This window comes from Lutra lutra, chromosome 11 (assembly GCF_902655055.1).
Source record: "Lutra lutra chromosome 11, mLutLut1.2, whole genome shotgun sequence".
Taxonomy (NCBI): Eukaryota; Metazoa; Chordata; class Mammalia; order Carnivora; family Mustelidae; genus Lutra; species Lutra lutra.
This window is the reverse complement of record NC_062288.1, coordinates 90566968-90594239: the sequence shown is the minus strand read 5'-3', so window position 1 is coordinate 90594239 and position 27272 is coordinate 90566968. Positions and strand designations below refer to the sequence as shown.

The following is a 27272-nucleotide window of genomic DNA, read 5'->3' as shown; positions in this document are numbered from 1 at the left end:
TTATGTTGATAATCACAGTACTACTCTGAGAAATTAACTGGACAACCAAATAATCAAGTTTGGATTTGCAATCTTGCTATTGTTTTTTTCTTTTACATACATGGTATATATGATACAATTATTTTGCAACTTAAGTTAATAATATATTTGATGATTTTCTAAATCAGTTCATCAAGACATAATTTATTCTTATCATCTACTGCAAGGAGCCCTCGGTTTATTTAACCATTTTCCTTTCGACAGACATTTGGGTTTTCCCTAGTTTTTCTCTGTTGCATATAGTGCTACAACTCTGTTGCATACAGTTCCTTCTTGTGTATGCCTTTTATAGGGTAGATAACTGGGAAGTGGAATAGTGTATATTCATTTAAAGATTCTGTCCCATCACCCTTCATAGTAGTCACTCCAGGTGTTTCGAAGTGAGAATTCCCCATGCTCTGTCACTTCAAATAACCAAGTCACATCAGCACACATTAAGACAGCCCCCTGCTAACTGACAGGACCAGAGAAAATATTTAATCTTCTATATCTTGTATGGCAGTGGTTTCTACTATTTTAAGAAGGTGGATCCTTTTAAAATATTAAGAAGGGTGCCTGGGTGGCACAGTCCGTTAAGAATCCGACTCTTGGTTTTGCCCCAGGTCATGAGGTCGAGCCTCACATCAGGCTCTATGCTCAGTGTGGAGCCTGCTTGAGATTCTCTCCCCCTCTGCCCATCCCACTCATGCTCTCTCTCTCTTTCTCTCTCTAAAATAAATAGATCTTTAAAAAAGTTAAAAAAACAAAATATCAAGAAACATTAAGGTATCATGATGACTACTTATATTTTTGTTATTTACTAATAAAATGTTTTATAAAATGTCTATAAAATCAACAATACATAAAAGGGTATCTGTCTTCTAAACCACTGCATTTCTATGTATTTGAAGAACAGTTTCTCTCATACCTGAAACAGTTACTTATCAGACCACAGAACGTACAGGCATGGATATGAATCTGGGAATCTCTTTCAGTACCTTCACTACTAGAGAACCACAGGTGTACAACAAGAGATGACAAGAGCACCACGGAACTGACTCTGAATTGTCACCTTCAAAGCCTTTTGTTTTTCAACATCCCTCGTGCTAGTAAGCACACCCACACACAGACACACATGCAGACCCACAGGTTAAGTGAAGAAAGCCACAGAGAAAATAAAAGGCTCAAAGCACTAAAGTGAGGCCTATTTATTAAAGACGTTTAAAAAAAAATAAGGAATGTTTCACGAATTTGCAGGTTATCGATGGGCAGGGGCCATGCTAATCTTTTCTGGATTGCCGCAATTTCAGTGTCGGTGCTACTGAAGCCAGCACCGCTTACTAAAGACTTAAAGAGGTCCCCGTGCAGATCAGTGTCCCGAGTCTCTCTGCTTTCCTTGTCTGTGCCACATTCCCATATTTTAAAAAGAGACTACTGCACCTAAAATTCTAACAGATCGAATAAATTCACCTCCAGAGATCCTACCAGTAGTTCACCATTTGCAAATTCACAATAACATGTGGGCTGGTAGGGTTGGCTGAACTCTCAGATCGGCGCTCCCCACCCTGCAACCCACACTATTTCCACTTTCACACTTTCATATAAGGAGTTGTCTGAGAGAAGGTGGTGTTGGTTGGGTGGGTGGGTGGGATTCCAGGTTGTAACTGAGACACTCAACCACAAACGTGATCCTGTCCACAGCATTCTGCAGCTCTCCACTCCTCACAGTGGCCAGATTCAGGAGAAGGCCTTAAGGAAAAATGATTTCTTCTTCTTCTTTTTTTTAAAGAAAAACTTCTTAGTCAATTGCTTTTGTCTGATTTCCCTCACTCTTGATTCTATGTCATTGTCTTAACCTGTGTCTTAATATGGGATCCAACTTAAAGAGTTAAAACCTCTTGTGGGTTAAAGATGTATTCAACTATTAGGAGGCAAAATGACGCATACATACTTTCATTATTCTTTTCCATGTACCAAAAACCCTGGTGACTTTCTTTCATAATATGAAATGCAAGCAGAATCCCTAAACATATCCCATCAGCTCTGTGAATTGCTCAAAAGCTCTTAGCAAACTCTCAGGCAATGCTGTGATCAGGAGGGAAAATCCAACCTACTGAAATGAGTCATATTTGCCCCAGAGATTTACTGTATGTTCTACAATTAAAAGAAGTTTATAGCAACATTCCAGGCTCTTAAATATCATTTTGTTTATATGTGGTGTCTGTAAAATGCTGTGGTTTCATTAAATGAACATAAAGTCCAATTCTGAATGTTTCCCCCTTGAATTCCTTAAAGAAAGGCATTAAAAATGACAATGGAGAAAAAAATCAAGTAAATAAAAAAAATTTTTAAGGCAGAATATGTTTAGAAATGGCTTAATAGCTAATAGTCAATTGGTCTGCTAGTAATCAAATTGAATAGAATGGAAGAAGAGTTCCCTTGATTTAGAGTACATATATATTTTAAAATATTGTTATCGTTTATTATATATTTATATATTATTTATTTTATATATCTATATAATTATATGGGTTTTTTTTGGTAGGGAAAGAAGGTAAAAATAAGCTGCCATCATATAATTCATTGCTGTATCAGTGGTGTGCCTTTGGCCAGGGTGAAGGCATATAGTCTTACTCTGAAAATTACTCTGAAGAAATTTACCCAGGAAGAGAGGTATGTTCTATTTCAATTATTCCCTTTCTCCACCCCAAACCCTTCCCCTAACGCCTTTATGAGAATTACTACAGTTTGCATAGCAACGGTAAGTTCTAGATCCCAACAGTAAGACACTGTGTGCTGACATCCTCCAGGGCTCTGATACATGTCATCGCTGCCAGTTGTCACCCTCCGCCTTCCACATGCTTTATACAATGGTGACATTCCATAATCACATGAGTTTTATAACCACAGACCACGGTGCAAAAACATGTGCCATGGAGCAGAGTAGAAAACAGCATCAGACAGTGAAAGACGCACACCCCTCCACCTTGCCTCCCTCTGGGTTATTTTAATTATTATTATTAATTATTATTTAATTATTATTATCAATTATTACTCTCCTACTTTTTTTTTTTGGTAGTTTCACTCCCAAGGTATGCATGCCTCAACAATTTATTTTATTTATTATTTTTTTAAGATTTTATTTATTTGACAGAGATGACAAATAGGCAGAGAGGCAGGCAGAGAGAGAAGGAAGCAGGCTTCCTGCTGAGCGGAGAACCCGACATGGGGCTTGATCCCAGGACCCTGGGATCACGACCTGAGCTGAAGGCAGAGGCTTTAACCCACTGAGCCACCCAGGCTCAATTTATTTTTTAGTTTTGCCTTCTTACAACTTTATGTAATCATACTGTATACATTCTATGGTTAATTTCTTTTTTTTTTTTTTTTTTTAAGATTTTTATTTATTTATTTGACAGAGACAGACACAGCGAGAGAGAGGATATGGAAGCAGGGGGAATGGGAGAGGGAGAAGCAGACTTCTGATTGAACAGGGAGCTGGATGTGGGGCTCCATCCCAGGAGACTGGGATCACGACCTGAGCTGAAGGTAGACGCTTAACAACTGAGCCACCCAGGCGCCCCCTACGGTTAGTTTTTCATAAAACTATGTGTTTCTGAGATTCATCTATGTTTATGGGAACAGCTGTAGTTTAGAATGATAGACAAGGCACATGGTTTTGCAAACATTTCTTGAGGCTGGAATTTCTATCTAAACTCTTTATTCAACTGGTACTATTTTCTTTTTGAAAGTCCATAGATGACTCCTGGGGCAAATAATACATCATATGTTAATAATTTAAAAAAGAAGTCCATAGATGGTTAGTGATATTCAGCAGAACTAAATGAACAGAATCTGGATTTTCTTTCTTAATGAATTGCTATTTTAAAAAAAAAGATTTATTTGAGAGAGAGTGAGATAGAGAGTGGGGGGCAGGGTGGTAGGGGCAGAGGGAGGGAATGCCAAGTTGAGGGGGGAGCCTGACTCGGGGCTCGATCTCAGGACCCCAAGATGATGACCTGAGCTGAAATCAACAGTCTGATGCTTAATGGACCAAGCCACCCAGGCGTCCCCACTGAATTGCTATTTTTATCACAGTTATTTTTGAAAGGAACAAGGCATCTGTCAAACCTATTTAGTACAGATTTTGGAAGAATAATTCCATGACAGTTTCCTGAGATTAAACTAAAATCTATTTTGTCACAGACAGGACTGCCTTTGCATCCCTCCTGCTATCCCGCCCTGTTAAAACAATAAGCTTGGTCAGATCCAAACAGGTCACCGTTTCATTTATAAATGTTTGGAAAGTGTAGGTATGGAAAGAGCAGGTTAATGATGGAGAAGATCTACTTTGCTCCTCACTTGGTTATTAATGTTGAACTTTGGTCAAAATGAATGAAAAGGAGTGAGAGAAATGTTTAAGTGGCCAATAAGAGAATTAAAATAATCAAACTTTTCTTTCTTTTTTTTTTTTTTAAGATTTTATTTATTTATTTGACAGAGATCACAAGTAGGCAGAGAGGCAGGCAGAGAGAGAGGAGGAAACAGCCTCCCTGCTGAGCAGAGAGCCTATGCGGGGCTCAATCCCAGGACCCTGAGATCATGACCTGAGCTGAAGGCAGAGGCTTAACCCACTGAGCCACCCAGGTGCCCCTCAAACTTTTCTTTTCCTTTCTTTTAACTCTTATCAACTAGTATAAAACATGACTAATAGAGATAAACCCAATTCTGTGTTTTCATTAAGTATGACCTTTTCTTCATCCCCAACCTAGGATTCTTTGTTTACCAAGAAATACTAAATAATAAGAATCTTAAATAAATACAGCCATTAATAAACTTAGGCCTTTTAAAATGTCAACCAAAAGTAAAATCTGACTTGGGGCTATTTCCTGACTGCTGTATCTATTTTTTTTAAAGATCTTATTTATTTATTTGACAGAGAGAGAGAGGGAGAGAGAGCACAAGTGGGGGGGCAGCAGAGAGAGAAGCAGGTTCCCTGCTGAGCAAGGAGCCTGCCATGGGGCTCGATCCCAGGACCCTGAGATCATGACCTGAGCTGAAGGCAGACACTTAATCGACTGAGCCACCCAGGCGCCCTGCTATATCTATTAATTAAGACAATCTTGCTTTAATGTGCACAGTAGATGTGGACACAAAAGCTCGGCTTTAATTTTTTTCAAATACAACATATTAAAGCAATTCAGACCCAGGTGTCTGTGACTGGCAACACTACATTTTACCAGTCCTTTCTTTTGCACTAGGTCTGCACCTGGATATATAATTGGCTCAACAACTATCCCAGAGCAGGGTGCAGGGAGACCCCCATGTTCCCCCGCCAATTTGGAGTAACCGTATCTGACCGTAGATACATATACAAGCAGGTTCTTTTCATAGCCAAAGACTCCTAGGAACAGAAATTCCCCTTTCCATCTTTGAATGTAAAAATACGAACTCATGTTAGATGAGTCTTATGCTTAGTGTCTAGAAATTCAGGTCTTAGCCCCAAATTTGAAATATTTGTGTGGTGTGGTACAAAGGGCCACCATTTCACGTGGTGGGGCTTCCAATGATGGTACTGCTGTCACATTGGTAAGCATCTGACAAAAGGAATAAGGCGACTGGAAAAAGGAAAACAAGATGTCCTTAAAGTAGAGATTATGAACCTGTGACTAATGAAAGGGAATCCCTGAAAGGGGCAAGTGGGATTGCAGACATGCTCACGGAAATGGCGCACGGCCTGCGGATGCTGCTAACAGACGTCACGTGTCCTGTGTCAGCGGAGAGGACTCTCCCCAGCCTCTCCAGACAGGCAGTGCTTACTGGGGGAAAATTCATGGGTAATGGATTTTCATAACAGGCCTTTTATGATCCTCTCCTCCTCCAAAAGTACCCTCTGGAGCTTTTCTGCTTCCACTCTCATTTTTCTTAATTAGAAAAAGACTTACTCTTCATTTCCTCTTGCCCGTACTCCCTGTTGGCTCTACTTCTTTCTGTTCGGCGGCAGAGCCTCCCATCTTCCTCCCCCTTTCATGCTTCCTCTCTTCCTCAGAAATAGAAAGCTCCACTGTACTGATAGACAGGACACCGGACCATTGTTTCCAGCACCTCTGCTGAAATGCATGAGTGTCGCTCTGGCAAGAAAGCATATTTTCGGGTGGTGACTGCCTCCCTGACCCCAGAGGTATTGCTCAAACGTACCTAACGTCCAGCTGGCGAGTAGCTCCCCTCCAAGTGCTAGAACTGCAAAGTTTTGTTTACAGGGGGTAGCAAATAGAAAGACAAACCTTGAGTGGAGATAGGAAATGGAAAATGATGGGCCAAATCCTGGATGTTTGGCTCTTTGGAAAGAACATTTATTCTTGCAGAGGACTTGGGAGCCAACCATGGCTAATGGGTCCAACCTCCCTACTGTTGGGAAAAGAAGTCAAGGAGTTTGCTCTGCGCTTGGTAGATCATCTTCCTAAGTCAACAGAAACCTTACCTAACACTGGGCCTGCTCACTGCAGAGGGGAAAAAGCAAATACCTATTTGTTCTGACTTGGTTAAGAGCCAGCCTGACCAAATCAAACCACATAAAAACCTTCCATGCTTAAAGACTCCCTTTGAGTTAATAGAAGACCCCTATAAAAATGAGAACATTTTAACAGAGCAATATTAATAATGAAGCACCTTCATTTGTGTGGGTTAATTGAATTACAATCACCAACAGCTTAAGAATCAGACAGCCAGGGTTCCGAGGGAGGGAAACCCGGGCATTAGAGACATTCTGGAACAGTACTTAAAATTACTCGAGGGTATCTGTCACACACCAGCGAATTTCTATCCCAACAATAGATTATTAACCAACAAGGCTTATGCTGTCTCTAGACTAGATACTAAAGCAATCACTAGTTCCTTAAAACTGTTACCTGGTATATAAGGCACTGATTTCAGTTGGGGAGATAACTGACTTTACCCTAAAGATATCCTATTCTCTAACTACAAATTACAATGTTATAGCATCGGCATTGGCTTGTAGGTTTCTAATCTTGTATACATTCCTCTCCCCAATCAAACTGGTGATCCATGTGAGACGTAAACTTTGAGGGGAGGACAGTTAAATTTGGGTGGGACATCAGGGTGGGGAGCTGTGGGCAGCAAAAGGGGCTGCCTGAGGGGTCTAGATTCTGAGGATGACGTGGTGATTCTGGGCCAGATGGGAAGGTAGGGTCTTAATGTGTGGTCATGGGAAACTGCAGATGGACCCTCGGGTGGCCAGAATTAGGATGTCCATTCAACAGATATTTATTGATCATCTACTCTGTTGAAGCCACTGAGAAGGAAACCAAGATGAATTAAACTCCTGAAAGGAGTTTCTAATCTGGTAGGGAAGCAAAGACATCTGTAAAAATGCAAGAGCAGATAGAATGTGGAAATATCATAGGAGACTTACTGATACAGTGATGTAGAGTTTAGAGGAAGAAGCAGGCTTTGCTGGCTGAGGGATGAGAGAAGGCTTCATGAAGGAAGTGGTATTTGAGCTGGATCCTTTGGGATTGGGGGTGGCAGGGGACGGAAGAGGCCCCACCCACATACAGAGAGCTCAAATGGTGAGGTTGCGGAGTCAGGAAATATGGACATGGAAAAGCAAACAGTTGAGTCTGGCCGGGGCTTGGAGTGCATGAAGGGCATTAGTGAAGGTCCAGTTGTGCTTGGCAGACCCAGAAAGAAAGACAGCTCCTCGTTAACTGCAAGAGTAAACCAAACAGTTTACAAAGCTTAAGGAGAGAGGCTCCTTCCGTGGCAGAGGCCCCAGGGCAGCACACAGGGAGGATTTTCTAGTTTCAGACTCCACTCTGGGTATTTCATTCACACTGCACTTTTCCCAGGAGATAAAGGGCCAGCTCCCCACATCTTAGCTCCATGCATCTCAGCTATAAGACGAGTAGACTCTGACCATCACTGACAATGCACTGTAAAGGATTTTTCAGGAACCCTAAGTTGGGACTTCCCAGTTTTTATTTTTTTTATTTTTTTTTAAAAGATTTTATTTATTTATTTGTCAGAGAGAGAGAGAGGGAGAGAGAGCAAGCACAGGCAGACAGAATGGCAGGCAGAGGCAGAGGGAGAAGCAGGCTCCCCAATGAGTAAGGAGCCCGATGCGGGACTCGATCCCAGGACGCCGGGATCATGACCTGAGCCGAAGGCAGCTGCTTAACCAACTGAGCCACCCAGGCGTCCCGTGGGACTTCCCAGTTTTTAGAACAGCATTTCTGTCCTCTCTTATTTTTGTCACCTTCTCCACTGTCTTGTACTCACTTTGCCCACAGAGTTAAATCAGATTTTCACAGATTCTGCTTAGAAATCAGGTCCTAGGTAAAAAAAAATCCACAGATGTGGCGAGGCGATATTAGGACCATGGAATGATTCAATGAGAAGGTATTTTGGAGGTTATTTTCAACCCAAGCTCCACATTTTATACATGGCAACCTAGGGTCTAAGAGGCGAAGTGATTCATACAAGTAATTACAAAGTCAGGACCAGATAGATGCAAGTCTACGTAGTTCCCATCGTTGTTGTCTTTTTCACCTATGACAAGACACTGTATGGGCTTTCTTAGGGCACTCTGTAGATCAGCAAATACCTCTGTCCTCTAAGCCAGGGACTGGCAAACTATGGCCCAAGGACCAAATCAGCCCACATCCTGTTTTTGTAAATAGTTTTACTGGAATGTAGCCATGCCCCATATTGTCTGTGGCTGCTTTCACACTTCAATACCAGAGCTGAGTAATTATGACAGAGGGCATATTTGCCACAAATTTGAAAATGTATACAATCTAGTCCTTCAGAGGAAAAGTGTACTGATCCCAGATCTAACCCAAGGGTCTCAAAAAAATTTTACAGTGTACTCATATCAGTTAAAAAATTAAGCAAACACACACACACACACGTACACACACACACATGCGCACTGGTTTATTTATAGTGCTATCATAAGTGTTTTACAGATCTATAAAACAAACAGAGGGGCGTCTGGGTGGCTCACTCAGTTAAGTGTTTGACTTCGGTGCAGGTCAGCAGGTCATGATCTGGCGTTCCTGGGTTGAGCCTCACATTGGGCTCCCTGCTCAGCGGGGAGCCTGATTCTAACCTCTCCCTCTGCCCCTCCCCTTGCTTGTGCTCTCTCTCAAACAAATAAATAAAACATTTTAAAAAAAGATAAGTAGATTCAAACGGAAAGAACATATTATTGGCTTGGCATATGGAAGCATGATATGAATAGATTCGACCTCCCCACCAAGAGTGCGGTTTGATGAAAGTAGCTGAGAAGATTTACGTCTGTCCTGATGTCAACCAGTTGTTCATCTGAAGTAATCCAAAGGTGTTTTAGTTTTACATCTTTAGGAAACAGCTTCAAATCTACTGAAATGCTTCACTTGGGACATTTTTTAAAGATTAGAAAATGTTTCCAAGGTAGGTGTGAAGCTCTGATCATACTGCTCGGTTACACCTCTGATTCTTCTCAACAACAAAATCACAGACAATGGGGTCATTTTTCAAAAGACCTCTCCGTGGCAGGAGTTTCTTCTGAAAAGCAGTTACACTCCCCCTTTCTGTTGGAAATTCACCTTCACTGAAAGGAACAAGTGAAGTGTGTGGCTGAGGAAGTGAGGGCTCGCATGCGCTCCCCGCATCTGGGACAGCTCTGCCACGTTCTCGATGTCTTTTGGGATCACAGGATCAGTACTACCTTCCACCTGAAACTTCTGCAGAAATTCTCTTTTTTTTGAAGTCAACTCTACCCCCAATGCAGCGCTCAAACTCACGACCCGGAGATCAAGAGTTACACGCTCTATAGACAGAGCCAGCCAGCCGTCCCTGTAGAAATTCTTTTAAGTCCAGAATTCCAAGTCCATTTTCTGAAGGTTTGTTTCATTTAAACTAGATAAGCTATATCACCTGCAAATCCACTTATCCAGTTACAAGTCAGCTGTAAGGAGTCCTAGTGTGAGAAAAGGGAGGGGCTGTCCTCCCCTCTGGGGGTGGGAACTCTTGCTCTTCCCTCAGGACCAGTTACATGTGGTTGGAAAGACGGACAGAGTGAAGGTGCCAGGGCCAGAAAGCATAATCACTATTAGTCAAGCTTCATTTCCTGTCCTTTTAACTTCATCTCATACTCTCTTGCTTTCTTTCCTTTGATCAAATTCTACTCAGAATGCCCTTTCCTCCTTTCCATTTATACCTGGAGCGGTCTTCTCTATCCCTCAAGCCCAGCTCAAAGGCTTACACTTTTCTGTGAAGTCTTACCAGACATAATGGAAGTCAACTGGAAGGAACTCTTGGCCTCCTGTGAAATCTCTGATGTCATTTCAGACATTTGTCACATATTGCCTTGAAGTTATTTGTGTATCATCTTATCTCTCATGTCATGTTTGTGGAAAGCAAGAGTTGCGTTTTATACATATTTTTAGCTCTCCTCCTAATGTGCCTTGCATAAAATAGGTATTTAATAAGGTTGGTTTTGTTGTTGTTGTTGTTGTAATTGAATTCAAGAAAGGCATATGGCATAAAGCCCTGAGCAAGGGCAATTATGGAGGCTAATTAACAATGATGAAGCCCAGTTCAGTTCCTTGCAATGTGAGGTGAATTGCCCAAGTTCACATGGATTTCTCTGAATCAGACATGGAAAGGACAGCTAGGCCAACATGGAGCCATTCAAAAGTTTTAGAGTCAAATACAGAACAACAGCAGTGCCCAAAAGGACAGATCAATGAAATGTGACTCAGTTTCATGACCAAGGAAAGACCAATTAATTCTCTACTAGGCTCCAGATTATTTACAAAAAATTAGTGTTATTAAAGCTTTATCAATGGGAGAAGACTACTCCAAAGCTTGTTCCAAAGGTGCACTTTTTTTTTTTTTTTTTTTTAACAACAAAAGCACACACAGTGGGGTCATTTTCCAAAGGCATATTCAGAAGCTTTGTGGGTTGCCAAGGGTAGACGCTCCATACTGGCTTGTGAATATGTCAGGAAAACCTGGCCATGCCTGCTGCCATGTTGCATGGCCCATGGGGTTTGTTCTCTGATCATGATTTCTAGAAGCTGAAAACTGATCATTCATTGAGGGAAGAAATAATCTCTCAGGTTTAAGGTTCACTACTATGAAGTGATGGAATAGAGCTATATTAAACCAACTTAGGAGTAACAGTGACAGCCCCAAATCTATGGAGACAGAAGAGGGTTAGCAAAAAGTACAGGAAGTACAACTTCAACTATTAACATTTCTCTCAATTCCTTTCCACCGGAAGTTGTAAGCAATCACCAGTCAAAGCCTTCTTGCCAATGTCTGCCTGGGTAGATACCCACAGAATTTTGCTCTTTGGACCACAATGCAAAAGTTTTAATACATTTATTGCAAATCTGTTTCTCATTTGTATACTACTTTCTCTGTAGGTGGCATTATGTTGCAACTACATACAGAAAGTCCCCCTGAGATAGAGCTGGAAAATGTGTTTTCCTAGTTAAGAAGAACCAAATGGTTATGGACAGGAAAGATATTTGACTTTTGAACCTAGTCAATAATCAGGGGCTAAAGTCAAATTGAGTCAACTGGTGTTTTCCAGGTTGACTGGGGACCCTGGCTTGCTTTTAGAGCTTGTGTGTGAGTGTGTGCGTGTGCACACCTGCCATTGGCCTATCTCTATTCTTGTCAGATGACTGGCCTTGGCTTGGCTCATGAACAAAGCAGATGTTCTATATTTCCTGCTACTCGAGGGTATGTGTTTCCCTCATAACCCCCTTTGTATCATCTTCCCTTGTAAATGCCTTATATCCCTCTATATTCTCTCTTCACACTACCAAGCCTAGTGTTGGTTTTCACCTTTTGCAATGTCTATGGAAAGCAAAAATAATTCAGTGCAAGTAGGTGAACCAAGCAAGTTTGATTTAGCTGTTCCTTTAGAAATATTTTCAAGTGCTCTTGAAAAAATATTTTCAAGTGCTCAAATTGAAACTGATTCTGTCATTCTTTGGCAATTTGTTAAAATAGCCCAAAATAGCTCATTCCACTGTATCATGGGCTGTCTTGTCCCTTTTACATTTAATGTCAGAATTAGGCTTTTTAAATCAGTTTAATAAGAGACCTAAAAGAACAGTTCAATTTGGTTATTAAATATCTCAGAATAAAATACTGATTATTTTTGATCCAGACATTAGTAGCCATGACTTCAAAATGACATTGTATTACAGACTTGTGCTCTCTAGAGTTACACTTTGAAACAAAGTGCCCAATGGCCCTTTGTAGACTCCATTTTATTTGACCTCACAGAGGCCTTTGACACTGTTGGCCATAGCTTCCTCTTTGAAGCTCTCTGCCTACCATTTATTTTGTAGTTTCTTTTGTGTCTTCCATTGGGTGTCTTCCTTGGCTCTATTCTTTTCTTGCTCAACATACTTGCCCAGGCCAATTTCACCTATAGTAATAACTTGTTAGTCAGTTTTAAGGTGATGATTTTCTAATTTATCTTCCTTGCTCAGCTGCTCTTCTGAATTTCTAAATGACCTTTCTTTATTGGTAATGAAATTTCCAGTAAAGAAGTTGTGAACAATGAGTTACTCTGGACATTAATCTGTGACTCTTCCAAAGTTCAAAACTTCTCCCCATGCAGGTCCTGTGCTTCCAGATCCTATTTGTGAAGACAGATGGTTTCAAAGAATTTTTTTAAATTCCCCAGTCATATCGTTTTATCCTTGCCACAGATGGCAATTACACAATTTCAGAATGTAAAACTGACTTACTATTAAAAGAAAAGCCAAATAAAGAGGCATTTATTAACTAAATTAGATATCAAGGAGTGAATAATCTCCATAAAAAACAGAGAAAAAATTAAGATTATAACTTCACTATTTGACATTGGAAAAGATACACTGTTTTTTTAATTTCACTTCTTGCGTGCAGGAGAAATAAAGTGTAGACAGTAACCATGTGTCTAGGAGTTGATTTTGGTTGAAAGCACAATTCCCTACTGTTAGGCTTAAAACAACTGAACTGAACCTCTCAATCTGAGAGGAAACCTGTCTGACCTGTTTCATATATATATACTGTATTTTCTTTAAAGGCTTCAAAACATCAGAAAGAAAAGGAGCCTGGTCCTGCCATCTGGGGGCTGGATGACACAACAGAGGATACATTCACAAGACTGGTTCTCAGCCTTGGCTATGCATTAGAATCACCTGGGGGAGCTTTTAAAAATCCCTCTGCTCTGGGGCACGTGGGTGGCTCGGTCCAGTAAGCGCCCAACTCTTAATTTTGGCTCAGGTCATGATCTCATGGTTCTGGGATTGAGCCCTGCGGAGTGCAGAGCCTGTTTGAGATTCTCTCTCCTCTGCCCACTGCCCCTCCCCCCTGCACTCTCTCTCAAATAAATCAACCTTTAAAAAAAAAATCCCTCTGCCCAAGCTGTGCCCCAGACCAATTAAACCAGACCCGCTGGGGTTATGATCCAGGCATTAAAGCTCCCCAATTGAGCCCAGTGCACAACCAAACTGAGAAACACTGATTCATAATGAATGTCTTAGGGAGAGTTGGCGGCAGCTGCAGTTATGTGAAAAGACAGTGTAGAGTCGTTCAGAAAAGAGTCGTGGAGAGAGAAGCCATGGGCAAGTATTTAGAGATCAGAGAGGAAACGGATGGTGCCACTCGCCCTTATGATCCTAATGCCAAGTTCTCTTTGTGTATTTTTTGAATTGAGGTATATCAGTATTTATAAGCAGAATGTAGGTGTTACTTAATATTGTGCAGATAAGTTTTTTTAAACTTATTAAACACTGGTTAAATACCCTGAGTGATATATTCCTTGTTCTCCCTGTTGACCAGATTTGACGGGGTCTGATGCCACCTTTGCTGGCTGGTGGCGGTCCCTTGGAGGAGCAGGCCTGGCAGGTGGGAGCATTTCATCTCCTCTCATGATAAAGACATGACATAACCCCCAGTTTCCTATTTTTCCCCATCATGGATGATTTGTGTCGGGATGAGGATCTTAAAACTCAGCTCAGGATCTGTGAGGAAACAACTCTTAAACAGTCTGTTACGGAATTCGAACTGTAAAAAGAGAATTTGGTCGGGAGTCAGCCCAACCAACGGGGTACCTGCCAAACCACACCTTATCCTCCTCAATCAGCAAAAATATCCTCCACCGCCTGACTCCTCTTACCTCAGCAACAGGAGCATGTTCATTCCCTTATTAGGACACTGGCAGTGGCCAGTGAGCCGCTCATGTCTGAGGCCCAGGAGAGTCTTCTAGAACATGTGCACTTCATCAAAAACCAGAAGAGGATAACAGACACCAAGGGAGGGGACTGGAAAAATTAAATCCTCGCTGTATGGGAGGAGAATCCATCTTGGTAGGCCACAATTATGGTTTTGGATTAAAAAAAAAATTTTTTTTTTAAGGCCAAACCGAAAAAACCCACAATCCTAATTTTTTTTTAATGCATTTTTTTGGAAGGGTGTTTTTGAAACTCAGAAATGCAGTCAAAGAAATTTTAAGTTGAAAACTTCCATGGAGCTGAATATGTATCATCAGTGAGTACCTGGTCTTAACCTCTGAGAAGGGCTGTCCCAGTTCCAGAGCAGACATCTGAACCCAGAGGTGTCATTTGCTTTTTTTTTTTTTTTTTAAGCTGCAGCAAAAGAAAAGCCCTGTTCCTCATGTCTTCCTGCTTCTCTTCTCACCTGTCTACAGGGATGCCCTCTCCCTGCTCTGACCTTCACCCTACTTTACTACCTTTCTCCTTTTCTCACATGTACCACCATCCAAACTAGGCTTTGTCTATGGTATTAGTGAAAGTGGGAAGGGCTTCCTGTCAAAACGAGAGGTTGCCCTGTTATAATCTGTGTCAGCAGGGCCATCCTGTTAATCCATCCTGTTTAGTGGCTAAGCTGTTTTCAGAACCAACTCATGAACTCAGTCAGATCTATCCAAGCAATAATGGATTACAATTCTAACTTCCTGTAATTTACAAAACACCTCCATCATGTACATGTTCTAGTGATCTTTAGAATACCAGTGAGATAAACACTATTATCTTTTCTACTTCACAGTTGAGGAAATAGACTTGGTGGTGCTGAGCGATTGCCTTCAGAGCTAGGACATCACTAATCAATTGGGGCTTTTCTTACTGGTACTCCTTTGTCTCAAAGATGTGTCATAATATCGTGGTGTTCTGCTCAGATGAGTTGCTCTGATGCCTGCCAGAGAGAACTGATGTCCTCAAGTTCCCCCAGGAACCTCTACACAATGGGTGTACAGGCCCCTGGGAGATTGTAGGAGGCCCCAGGCCCCTGGGGCTGTTGCTAACAATGAACTCTGCCAAATTTGACTCCTTGTTCAAGTTGTAGGTGACACTTTTAAGGCTAAAAAAGCCAAACACAACAGCTATTGTCTATTTAAAAATAAACATAACACAGGTGATTTAAAAAAAAAAAAAAAGAGTGGGGGGGATATACCAGACTAGCCAACCTTGACTTTGAAAGAGTGAAGCAAACAAATTGATTAAAATGACAAGGAAGCTTATTTAATGGTGAGAACTCCCCTCTGTGTGGGCCTTACTAGGTGCCAGGCAATGGGCAGGATCCATTTCATCTAACCCTTACAGTAACACTCAGGAGACATGATTACTCCTGTTTTACAATCCAGATGAGCAGAGCTGACACAGAGCAATCAAATCACTTTTTCAAGATAAACACACATCAGATTTTAGCCGCCTTCTGGCTAAGCCCAAGGTTTGGGTTCTTCGCACCACTACAACTCACCACATTCCATTCCTTTCCTCAATTCTCTGATTGTGACAAGACAGGATTTAGAGGTTAAGACATGGAGAAGTTGTTTGGAGATTTTTTTTGCGTATACTTGGCATAAGAAAGTCATGTGATATTAGTCACAATGAAATGAGAGGAGTTGCTAGTTTTATGGGAGTCTAGGACTCCCACTGGGGGAAGAGGCGTACTCACTACCTCTTTGTAGACCTCTGTCTCAAAGGGAGAGTTATATTTAGTGGAATTTAGTCTCCTGGGCTGGCTATTTAAGGTAAAGGGTCATGGATGATCCCAGACCCTCTGAGACCACTCCTCTCACCCTCTCCGGCCCTCTGTGCCCGGAGGAGAAACTTGCTCATCAGGCAGGATCTGATGTCCTATTACAATTGCCGCCAGAGTCTCCCACGCAGACCCGAGGTTAGAGCTGTGAGAGCACAGGCAGGGGATAACATCCGTTACATGCAAAGCTGGAGAGAGCAAGGGAACCACCAGGAGCCGCGCAGCCTGGGGCCAGGAGCCTGGAGCCAGGGGCCAGTACTTATGCACATCCAGGCAGAGAAGAGGTGGCCAGGCCAGGGAATCAACCTCTCTGGCCTCATTTTCATCTATATAATGGAGGTTGGGGTACTTAATTCGTGGTACTGTTTCAGGATTAAATGAACAACTATTTGAAAAGTACTCAGAGCAGTACTTGGCACATGGTACGTTCTAGATGATTGTTAACCGTTTTTATTAACTTTTTAAATTATCACTATCCTCCTCATGATATGGGATATAGGTTCTGTGCTTGTATGTATCCCAAAGCATGCTGCTGTTTCCAAGCACGAAGGGGATAACTGGGCAGAAAGGTTTTTCTAACTTGAGAATCTTTAACTCCTTTTCATCGCACATAGTGACATAAGAAAGGGCTCCGAAATGCAGAAGAAAGCAGGGGCGGGGGTCTCATCTTCTCTTTGTATTCCCTTATTCCTCTCCTAGTGACTAACTTTTCTCTGGCTTTCTATTTTGAGGAGAGGAGGGTGGAGGGACAGAGCTGTGGCTAAAAATGTCCAATAAATGGAATGCCGTTTATCTTGCATTTTCTCTGTCGCACTCATAATCCATGTCACTTCTCATTAAAATGCAGATGGAAATTTATCATCAGACAGCTTTATCTTCCCATGCCAGAAAATGCACATGTCCTCCTGGAGGAGGATAATCCCCTTCTCTAGTCATCTTTGGGGCTGGCTTAACACCCAACCTTAGTGAAGAACTGACGGTTCAGAGCTTTACATGTGGAGGTTGGTTCTGACTTTCACTGGAATGGCTTTAGACCGACAGCCTATCAGTGGAGGACCCAGATGTCCTCACTGCCCCAATATCCTTCAGCCAGCTGGCGTTTTAATTATCCTGGAAAATTATCCCACATATTGCTTATGAATTAAACTAGGAAATATCATGTTAAACTATTTTAAATCTTCCGGTACTTGCTATGGATTAAACTGTGTTCTCTAAAAATGATGTCGATGACCTACATCCCTTGTACCTCAAAATGTGATCTTATGTAGAAATAAGGCCTCTACAGAGGTAATCAGGTAATGCTGAGGTCACTGGGGTGGCCTTCACCCAGTGTGACAGGTATCCTTATAAAAGGGGGAAATTTGGATACAAAGAAGGACGTTCATGGAGGGTAGACTATGTGAAGAGAGACAGAGTGTCATGTGAAGGTAGAGATTAGACTGATGAATCTACACACCAAGGGCTGTCAAAGATGGCCGGCAAACCACCCGGGGAGAGGCCTCCAAGAGTCTCTCTCACAGCCCTCAGAAGGAAACCCTGCCAGTTCTGTCAAGCCACTCAGGATATGGTAGTTTTTTACAGCAGTCCTAAGAAACTAATACAGCATTCAATTTAAGGACTGAATGATTCTACTTCATTAGCATTTTTTTTCACAATTTCCAGCATTTCCCACTGTTTATTTAGGTGAGTGGTTCATTACATGGGGCCAGTATTCCATCTGATTTCTTAAAATACCTTCTATTGCAACTTGTAAATCTATTCTCTTAAATGCTCAGTTTCTACCTCTGCTGTGTTCCTTTTGCTCTTCTGGTATCTGAGGATCTTGGTTAGGGATTTACCTGTAGCTCTGAGGGGGACTCGTGAAACCCTGGCCTTCTTGGGCTCCTCGGGCCAGCTGGGTGACTGAGCCTCGTCCCCAGGGTGGGGAAGGAGGTGGATATTTGACATGATCTCTCTCCCAGCCCCGACATCTTCAGATCCAGGAGAGGCAGACTCATAACACTTCCCTGGGTCAAGTCTGATGTTTAAGTAAGGTCAGAAATATTAAAAGTGATTACAGGAGGGAGGGAGAAAGTGAAAGATAAATCTTTCCCATTATTCTAACCCCTTAGGGATCTGGCACGGTTCAATCTATGACGTCAGGACTGTTTCCATGGGGATGAGCAGAGGCTGTACACACTTCCTGTCTGCCCTTCACTTAGTGAGGTGAAAATGAGAGCTCCCAGCTAGGCTTGAGTATGAGGGCCTTTTGCCCCTTTGTAATTAGGAAAGCATTCACTACTTAGCCAATACCAGAATATCGCTGTCATGCTAGTCCTCTCTTAGATGCTCTAATTTGCCCAACTACTGGAAACCTGCAAACTTTAAAATAGAAGTAACGGCCAGGTTTGTTGCATTCAACTCTAGGAAGTCTGTATACTCACTCTATGGGCTGACTTGTGTCTGCTCCAAAAATATGTGGAAGTTCTAACCCCCAGTACCTCAGGATGTGACCTTATGTGGAAATAATACTTTTACAGACATATTAAGTTAAGGTGAGGCCATTAGGGTGAGCCCTAATCTGTCTGGCCTTCTCATAAAAAAGGGGACATTTGGACACAGAGACACACACAGAGGGAAGATGATGTGGAGAGAACTAGGGAGAATGTTGCATGAAGTCATGGAAGCACTGGGTCTATGTTGCCACAAAACAAGAAATGTCTGGGGTTACCAGAATCTGGAAGAGGCAAGGAAAGATTCTCCCACTACGGCATTCAGAGGGAACATGGCCCCGGAGATACCTTAACTTCAGACTGCTAGCCTCCAGAATTGTGACAATTAGTTTCTGTTGTGCGAAGCTCCCTAGTTTGTGGTACTTTGTCTTGGCAGCCCTAGGACTGTGTTTTTGTGCTTATCCAGAAGCTACCTGAGATTCATCCCTCTGGCACCAAGTTCATGCCGATAATGACCACTGTCAATCACCCCCCAACCCCAAAACCTTTCTGAACACTAAGTGCCAGGCACTGTGCTAACCATTTCACAAACGGTCCTCTTTTTGTACGTGAATAAAACTGAAAAAACTCAGCAAGATTAAGTAATTTCTCAAGGGCACACAGTTAAGAAGAAGACACAATGAGAACTAGAATCCAAGTTTATCTGGATTGTGAAGTCAATATTCTTTGTTTATACTTGTGAGGGTCACTTAAAGACTGCTGGCATTCGAATCTCTGGCCAACAGATCCTACATCTTACTACATCCTCCTTTATAAAGTGACCAGTTTGTGCCAAGTCGGAAAAGTAGTAATTCAGTATTTTGCCCCAAAAGTCCGCTTTTAGCAAGTTTCCTTTAACTTCAGAGTTATCCAAAGTATAGCAGTATGGGTTATCTTTTTTTTTTTTTTAAGATTTATTTATTTGAGAGACAGAGAGTGAGAGCACGCATGCACGTCGGGGAGAGGCAGAGAGCAAGAACCTTCGAGCAGACTCCTCACCGAGCACAGACCCCAAGGTGGGGCTTGGTTTCACCACCCGTGAGATCACGACCTGAGCCAAACCAAGCGTAGGATGCTTAACCAATTGAGCCACCCAGGTGCCCCTGGGTTAGCATCTTTAGGTAGTTAGTAAATGGAACAACTAAAATCTGAGATGAAGAGTTCCTCTGATTCTTCTGGTGTAGATGGATGTCTTAGTGCATACAGGTCAATCATAAACCGAATTCAGCTGCCTTTTGCCCCACATCAGTAGTTCTGTTGACCTAAGATATGAAGTCACCTGTCTTCCAGGGGCTTTAGGAAGGGGGTGCTCAGAGGAAGGGTGTTTGCATAGCTGGTTCTTTTACTTTTCACTAAACCTGCAAGGAAGATATTATATAGTCTTTTTTTTTTTTTTTAAACAGATGAAGAAACTTAGACATAGTGAAACTAAGTGACCTTCCCAAGGTCACACACTTAGTAATGAGTAAAGTCTAAACACAGATGTGGGAGTCAGGATATCTGGCTCTTAATTTCTCATCTGTCAAGAATGTGCCCACTTTGTACCATGATAGCTGTGCCTGCCCAAGAGCAGGTGTGCTGAGACCCTTTCCCTAACCAGCAGCAACGCTTCACTCCACAAAGGTTACCTGAAAGATGGCAGAGGTGAGCAAAAGGTTCCTCTTTACTTTTTTATTATTTTAAAAAATATTTATTTGCTTTGAGAGAGAGAGTACAAGTAGGCAGAGCAAGAGGGAAAGGGAGAAGCAGGCTCCCCGCTGAGCAGGGAGCCCGATATGGGACTCTGTCCCAGGACCCTGGGATCATGACCTGAGCCAAAGGCAGCCACTTCACTGCCTTAGTCACCCAGGTGCCCCAACAGGTTCCTCTTTAAAGCCATCCCTTCTTCTCCAAAGGTTCAGTATGCCTCAGCACCCCCAGACCTCACCTGTTCATTACAATGTTGTGTGAATACAGTCTTTTTCAATTCAATGCTTAAGCATACCACACAAATGTATTACATAGCTATGGAGAGTATCTATGCAGAAGCTACAAAGGTCATGATATCAGCTTAAAGCTAGCTTTAAAGAGTTGCTTAAATTTTATGCCCTTTATATATGTTTTTCTCTGGAATATGCAGGGTAGTTATGAGCTATGGCTTATTGCTGAACTGTGTAAAGAACATTTTCACTCTTTAGAGAATAAGAGTGTCAAATCTATTTCCTTCTCTTTGAAGTGAATGTAGTCCTTATTATATTACTATCTGATTTGTCCTCTGTTATGTACAAAGTGAAAGAGATGGTATTTTGAACTGAATTCTAGCAAAGGTGAGTATAGAGATTCCTTGTAAGGATCAGAAAGCAGTCATGGAGAGATAAAGAAAAGATATGGAGAGCTAATGAGACAGGCTGAGCTAGGATGGAAGGGGCAACTAATAGGAATTCGCCAACACAGAAAATATCAGACTAGAATATGAGGCTTTAAATAGGAACATCACAACCTAACAGATGCATTCTCATCAATGTCTGCGTGACATGAGGTTTACAATAAAGTTGTGAAGAAAAAGGGAAAGATCAATGAGAAAAGTGCCATATTTCCTCTAGAAGTTTACTGTTTTAAACCCTTCTTAATAAAATTATCTCCTTTGCTGGTTACTTTTGTTTAATGTCTGTTGTTTTCAGTTTAAAAAAAAAAAGTAGTCTTATAAACTGTAGAAATTAATGTTTCTAAATCCAGCAGGCTGGAGGTGATCCTATCAGGCAAAGCACACAAATGGGCTCATGAGAGGAAAGCCCACTGACCACCAGTTGCTTCCTTGGTTGTAACTTTTTCTGGTTGGCAGAGGAGGGAGGATGACCCAGCTGAGCTCCTAAATACAAACCTAGTTACAACATAACAAACAAACACCGCTCTCAGATTTTCATTTATGAAATTGCATAATATTATAGCCCATGCAAGGATCTTTTTCCAAGTCTCTAAAGAACAAATGGTCCCTCCAAGTTGTTCCTCTGATATTAAATTTTAATTGGGAAAAACAAGGCTATTCAACAATAACTCACATTTGTTTTGTTCTTAATATTTTCTGTATACTTTAACGCATGTCACTGTAGTGGATGACCTTGCCATCCTGCAAGTCACACAGGGCAAGCATGACTATCTCCATTTTATAGCTGCGTGGTGGCAACTTGCAGCAGCTTGCTTGGGATCACAGTGCTGGTCACTGGGGGAGCCAGAATCCAGACCGTCTGATTCCCCTCTGAGAAGCCCCTCCTTGTGCTGACTCCTGCTGCAGGAGCCGGGTGGTCACTAGGCTGGCAGAGCTTCCTAAGCTGCCCCGAAGGCAGCCAGCTGTCCCAAGACCACGTGATAGGTTCAGTGGTTTTTGAACTGAGTTTGTGACTCATTTGCAGCTTCTGAAATCTATTTAATGGGTCACGACCAGCATTTTTAAAGGAAATTAAAAAGTACAGAAAATATTAGAGGGCAAGAAACTCGGTCAGTATCTTGAAAAGGTATGTGCACTCCCATGTTCACCAAAGCATTATGCACAATAGCCAAGGTATGGAAATAATCCAAATGTCTGCTGATGGGGGAATGGACAAAAGAAAATGTGATTATTTATACACACACACACACACACACACACACACACGTGCGCGCGCGTGTGCGTATGTATATGTTTGAATATTATTTGGCCTTAAAAAGGAAGAAAATATTGCCCTTTCCAACAACACGGATGAACCTGGAAGGCATTATGTTAAGTGACATAAACCAGACAGAGGAAAACAAATATTGTATGGAATCACTTACACGTGGAATTAGAGAGAAAAAACAGGTCAAACTAGAATAGTGGCTGCCAGGGGTTGGAGGGTGGGCGAAACAGGGAGAGGCTGTTAAAAGGGTGCACACTTTCAGTTAGATTAGAAGATAAATAAGGTCTGAGGATCTAACGTGTAACACGGTGACTATAGTGGATAATACTGTATTGTAGAACTGAAATTTGCTGAGAGAGTAAAACTTAAGTGTTGTCACCAAAAAAAAAAAAAAAAAAAAAAGGAAAAATAAAGCTTAGTATGGCAGGTGATGCACATCTTAATTCACCTGATGGGAAAATCTTTCACAATGTATATGTCTATCAAATCAAATCACCACACTCTACACTTGAAGGATATTTTAATTTTATCTACCATTTATACCCCAATAAAGCTGAAAACAAGAGAAATTGGCAATACAGCTTAAAAAACAGAGAAATATAGGATTACCTGGTGGCTCAATTGGTTAAGCATCTGTCTCAGGTTGTGGTCTCCAAGTCCTAGGATGGAGCCCCACCTCGGGCTCCACACTCAGTGTGGAGTCTGCTTGAGTTTCTCTCTCTCCCTCTGCCCCTCCCCCCACTCACACGCTCTCTCTCTCAAATCAATCAATCAATCAATCTTAAAAAAAAAAAAAGAAGAAATATCCAAGGGGATTGTACATAGTAAGAGGGCACACTGCTTTGTCAACTATTTGTTTCCAATACATTTCTGTGTTTGTACATACATATGATACTGAGTCACAAAATGAACTTTAGTGTACTTCAGTTGTTTTAAGTAGAAGTTAAAAGAAACTTGTATTTCTTGCAGACGGTCAGAGGAAAAAAGGAAAGAGGAAAACACTAACGTAGCTAAGGCTGATGAGGCAGCCAGACTGCTCTGCGCGCAGCCACAGCCAGGAGCGTACTGGGGAGTCCGTGAGTCGTGCAGGGCAGGAGGGCTGAGAAAACATTCCTACAGCCCCACATTGGGTGAGAGGTTAAAAGACTAGATCGTCGTGAAGCCAGAACCTGTGTTTTGTCCTTTTTTATGTTCTTAGTGCTTAGTCCAGCACCAGCAACTGGCAGAGAAAACCTTCAATGAATATTTGTTGAATGAATGCATGGAAATGAGTAAGGTTTACAGAGTTTTAAAGGCTCCTCTTAAAAATTCAATTAGGCTTGGAAATGAATCCAAGCAGTCCTACATTTATGAAAAGCTTGTTTCCAAACCTTAATTTGCAAATTGGTTTTTGGAACTTCAAACATCATTATACATGGCAGTTGGGAACTCAGGCCAGCCCACAACCACCTTTTTAAGCCTGAGATGTATCTAAAACAAATACTGAGAAGCAAGGCTGCCTTTCCTTGGGAAAAACGCACCCTCGCCATTCCAGCTGGGAATGCCAGGAGCAAATGAGCCTCCAGATGGTAGAGGAGCACCTCCCTGACCCCATTCCTCTGACCCCAGCTAGAGCTGCCTCTGCAAAGCCATTTTTGATGGGCTGGGAGGCACATGAGAAACGGCATAAACTGAGACTCATTTCCTATATAACTTCCTATTTTTTTTTCTTTTGATTCCATGGTTTTAAACTTTATATCCTCTTCCACATTTGTTACAAAACGTGACAGAAGAACAAAACCTTTTTATCGTCGGGATCTATAAAAGCGTATTTCTTTATGAGAAACAGAACTCTTAATGGACTAAAGCATGAATATTTACAAGAAATGTGCAATTCTGCCTTAAGGAGACTTCATGAGGGCTTTGGGGAGATGAGAAAAGTAGCGATGAAAATATTAGACTGCAAGGAATAGATTACACAGCACCTTGAAATCTAAAGAACTGAGAGGCCGTTCACACCTGCCCTGAAGATAACAGGGCTCTGTGCAGGGCTTGGCATTCAGGAATTTTAATGTGGCTCATTAAAAAAATAAATAAATAAATACTGCCAATCTTGCTCTGTAGGCAATGAACCTCAGATAAATTATCTGATGCAAATGTCAAGGAATTTAGAAACCATTCTGTTGGGCACCTGTTTAGGCCTTTAACCTAATACTTCTCCCAAAGCAAAAAGTGCAGAAGCTTCCTGTGTTCAGAGGAATCAAATGAAAAGTGTGAACTTGGATAAACTGAGTTTGGTTTACTCAATAATAGGACATTTAAAGATTTTTTTTTCTTCCCACCAGCACCATGCTGGAAACTGAAGATTCAACGTTCCGGCCCTCAAGTGAACTGCTATGTATTGTGGGAAGGACAGGCGTGCTCGCCCCTAACTGCAGTCCAAAGCTAATCATAGAAGGTTGGACATAACTTACTCGCATAGAGAGAAAACAGAACTGAGGAAGGTTTGTGGAGGAAGGTTTGACTGGGGCTTTGAAGGACAGGACGGAAGTAGGCAGAAGCAGGTGAGGTAGACCTCATGCCTACCTCACTCCCGTCACATCTCTACCCCACCTCAGCCTACCCCTCCAAAACTTCTCTGGAATCCCACATTTTCATGGACTAGTTCAGGAACCCCTAATCTTGTTTAAGGCCTTTATTCCAGATGAGGGGGCTGAGGCACACAGAGTGTTCCCGTGTAGGGACCAGAGTGAGCCAAGGCATGGAGGTGGTCTGCCCACCATGAATTTGGGGAACAGTGAGCAGTCTGACTCAGCTGCAGCAGGGGCAGGTCAAAATGGCAAGGGATACTGAGGCAGACTGTAGAGAACTTCATTTGTTTTTAAGGTTAATTTGACAGAGAGATAGAGAGCACAAGTAGGCAAAGCAGCAGGCAGAGGAAGAAGGAGAAGCAGGCTCTCGGCTGAGCAGGGAGCCCCACACGGGGCTCGATCCCAGGACTCAGGGATCATGACCTGAGCCGAAGGCAGACAATTAACCAACTGAGCCACCCAGGGGCCCCAGATTGTGGAGAACTTTGAATGCCACATTAAGGAGAAGGGGTTCCATTCTCAAAGTGGGCAGAGGAGGGGGCTGCGGACGGGATCAGAAAGGGGACAAAGACTGAGGGCAGGATGAGAGGAGAGGCGATTATAATCGTCCACGTGAGAGGCAAGAACTTGAAATTCAGGAAATGATGGAGTGAGTGAGGAGGGGGAGAGAGATGGAGAAAGTAAACTGACAGAACCACAGGCAGGGTGGAGTGGGGAAAGTCAGAACTTGGGGGTTGAGAGAGAAACACAGGACATTCGGGCATGTGTGGACACACGGATGGGGCTCTCTCCCAGCATTCCGAGCTCTGTTGTTGGCCAGCTGTGCTACACTGGGCAAACCTTTCCCTACTGTGTGCATCACTTTCCTTATGGGAAATAAAGGAATTAAACAAGACCAGCGGTTTCTGAACTGTTCATGGAGATCTAGGATTTCAAGGAAACTTTAGTGGAGTGGGCAGAGTGGGGTGGAGTGGAGAAAAGATGGGGAGTAGAGCGGAGGTAAGCAGTGGGGCATGATTTGGGAGTGTCGTAGGAGTGAGGAGCTCTAGATCTACACCCACCCATTCAACCAGGACACCTCCTTTACGTAGCAGAAGTCCTTGTAACATTAGAGTTGCTAAGAAAAACAAAACAAAAAACAAAACAACTAGTTTGATAACCATTGGCCTACACAGATAACCTCTCAAACCCCTTGGAGCGCTCATACTTGAGTGATCATGCTTACAGAAAGGGGTCATCCAAGAGATCTGCTAATGTGGTGGAGGTAGGTCCCGTTTTTAGGACCCTACTGAGTCCCTCTGTTTATTTGATTAACTGTTGCACAAATGCTAGAACAACTGGAACAACAATTGTCATGCTGAATCGGTGCCAAAACTCTCAAAAATGGGAAAGATTTACTGAAAGGCCATTTGGTGTTCTCACTCTTGTGCGGTACCTTTTCCCAAGACCCAGTCAGTTTTCCAAAACTCATAAACACCAACATGAAAAGGGCTCTTGCCTGCGACTACAAAGACATTCGCTTCGTTACCAACAGTTGTCTGGCTTTGGGTAAGTTGAGTTACCCCTCTGGGTTTCATCTCCTTGTCTACAGAATGAGAACATCGCAGCAAACAATCCTAGAGGCCCCTTGTAGCTTTAACATTCCAGGGTTTCAAGACCCTAAACCTTGGAGCCTGTTATCTGAACAATTCCCTGATCAATTGCATGTGCTCTCAATCTTCTTTGGTCACAGTCAGATGGTCAGTATATTAAGGGCTTTGGGCTGTTGACTTTAAGGATTGGGCAATGTGTGCTTTAGCCAAAATCTCTGATTCCTGCAAATGGATCATTCTGAGCAAAGGGCTCAGGTCTAAATTAACAGCAGATCTTTAGAAACACAATACTTTGTGGACCAGTATTTGCAGTAGAGAAATCCCGTACCTAAGCATTATAAACCCTTGCAAATGGTCTACAAACCACCATAAAAATGGCAAAAAGGAAAACCAATCAGAACAACTATAAAGTTTAGACCAGAAAGTTTCAGACAGGTCTGAAATTTACATACTGACTGCCTGCCTTGGCCTCCTGATTTCTCCTCTCCCCTCCCACTCCCACAATTAAATTTTTTCCTTTCCTTTCTTCTTTTTTAAAACAATTCCCTTATTAAAAAAAAAAAAAGGCAAGCAAGAAAGAAAAGTTTAAAGCGAAGAGGCAAAGGGAGCACTCACTGGGAGAGGGCGGCCAGGCTGCGTCTTCCCTGCAATCCAGATCCCCCGAGCATGTCCGCAGCTGGAAGGGGCGGAGGGTTACAGGAGGTGCTGAGACCCTCCAGGCGGTCAGGACGTGGGCCGGGCCCCCGGAGGTGCCATGTTTTCTGTGGCTGAAATGCAGGGTGCAGGATGCTCCCGTGTTCTCCCTTTGTGTTAACACTTTGGTCTGTCCCTGTGACGAAAGTCTGGGCTTGTCCTCTGCCAAATCTACTCCTCCCCACCCTTTCCCTCCGCAGAGGATCATCAGAGAGCTGA

At 42.4% G+C, this 27272-nt stretch overlaps 1 protein-coding gene and 1 non-coding gene across 2 annotated transcripts in view; both read right to left on the bottom strand.

The window, feature by feature from the left end:
• The window catches only part of CALD1 (caldesmon 1), a 184311-nt gene that overhangs the window by 45136 nt on the left and 111903 nt on the right, over window positions 1-27272 (bottom strand).
• Window positions 1246-1352, bottom strand: LOC125081522 (U6 spliceosomal RNA). The gene has a single exon (XR_007121724.1). It is a non-coding gene; the product is annotated as a U6 spliceosomal RNA (small nuclear RNA).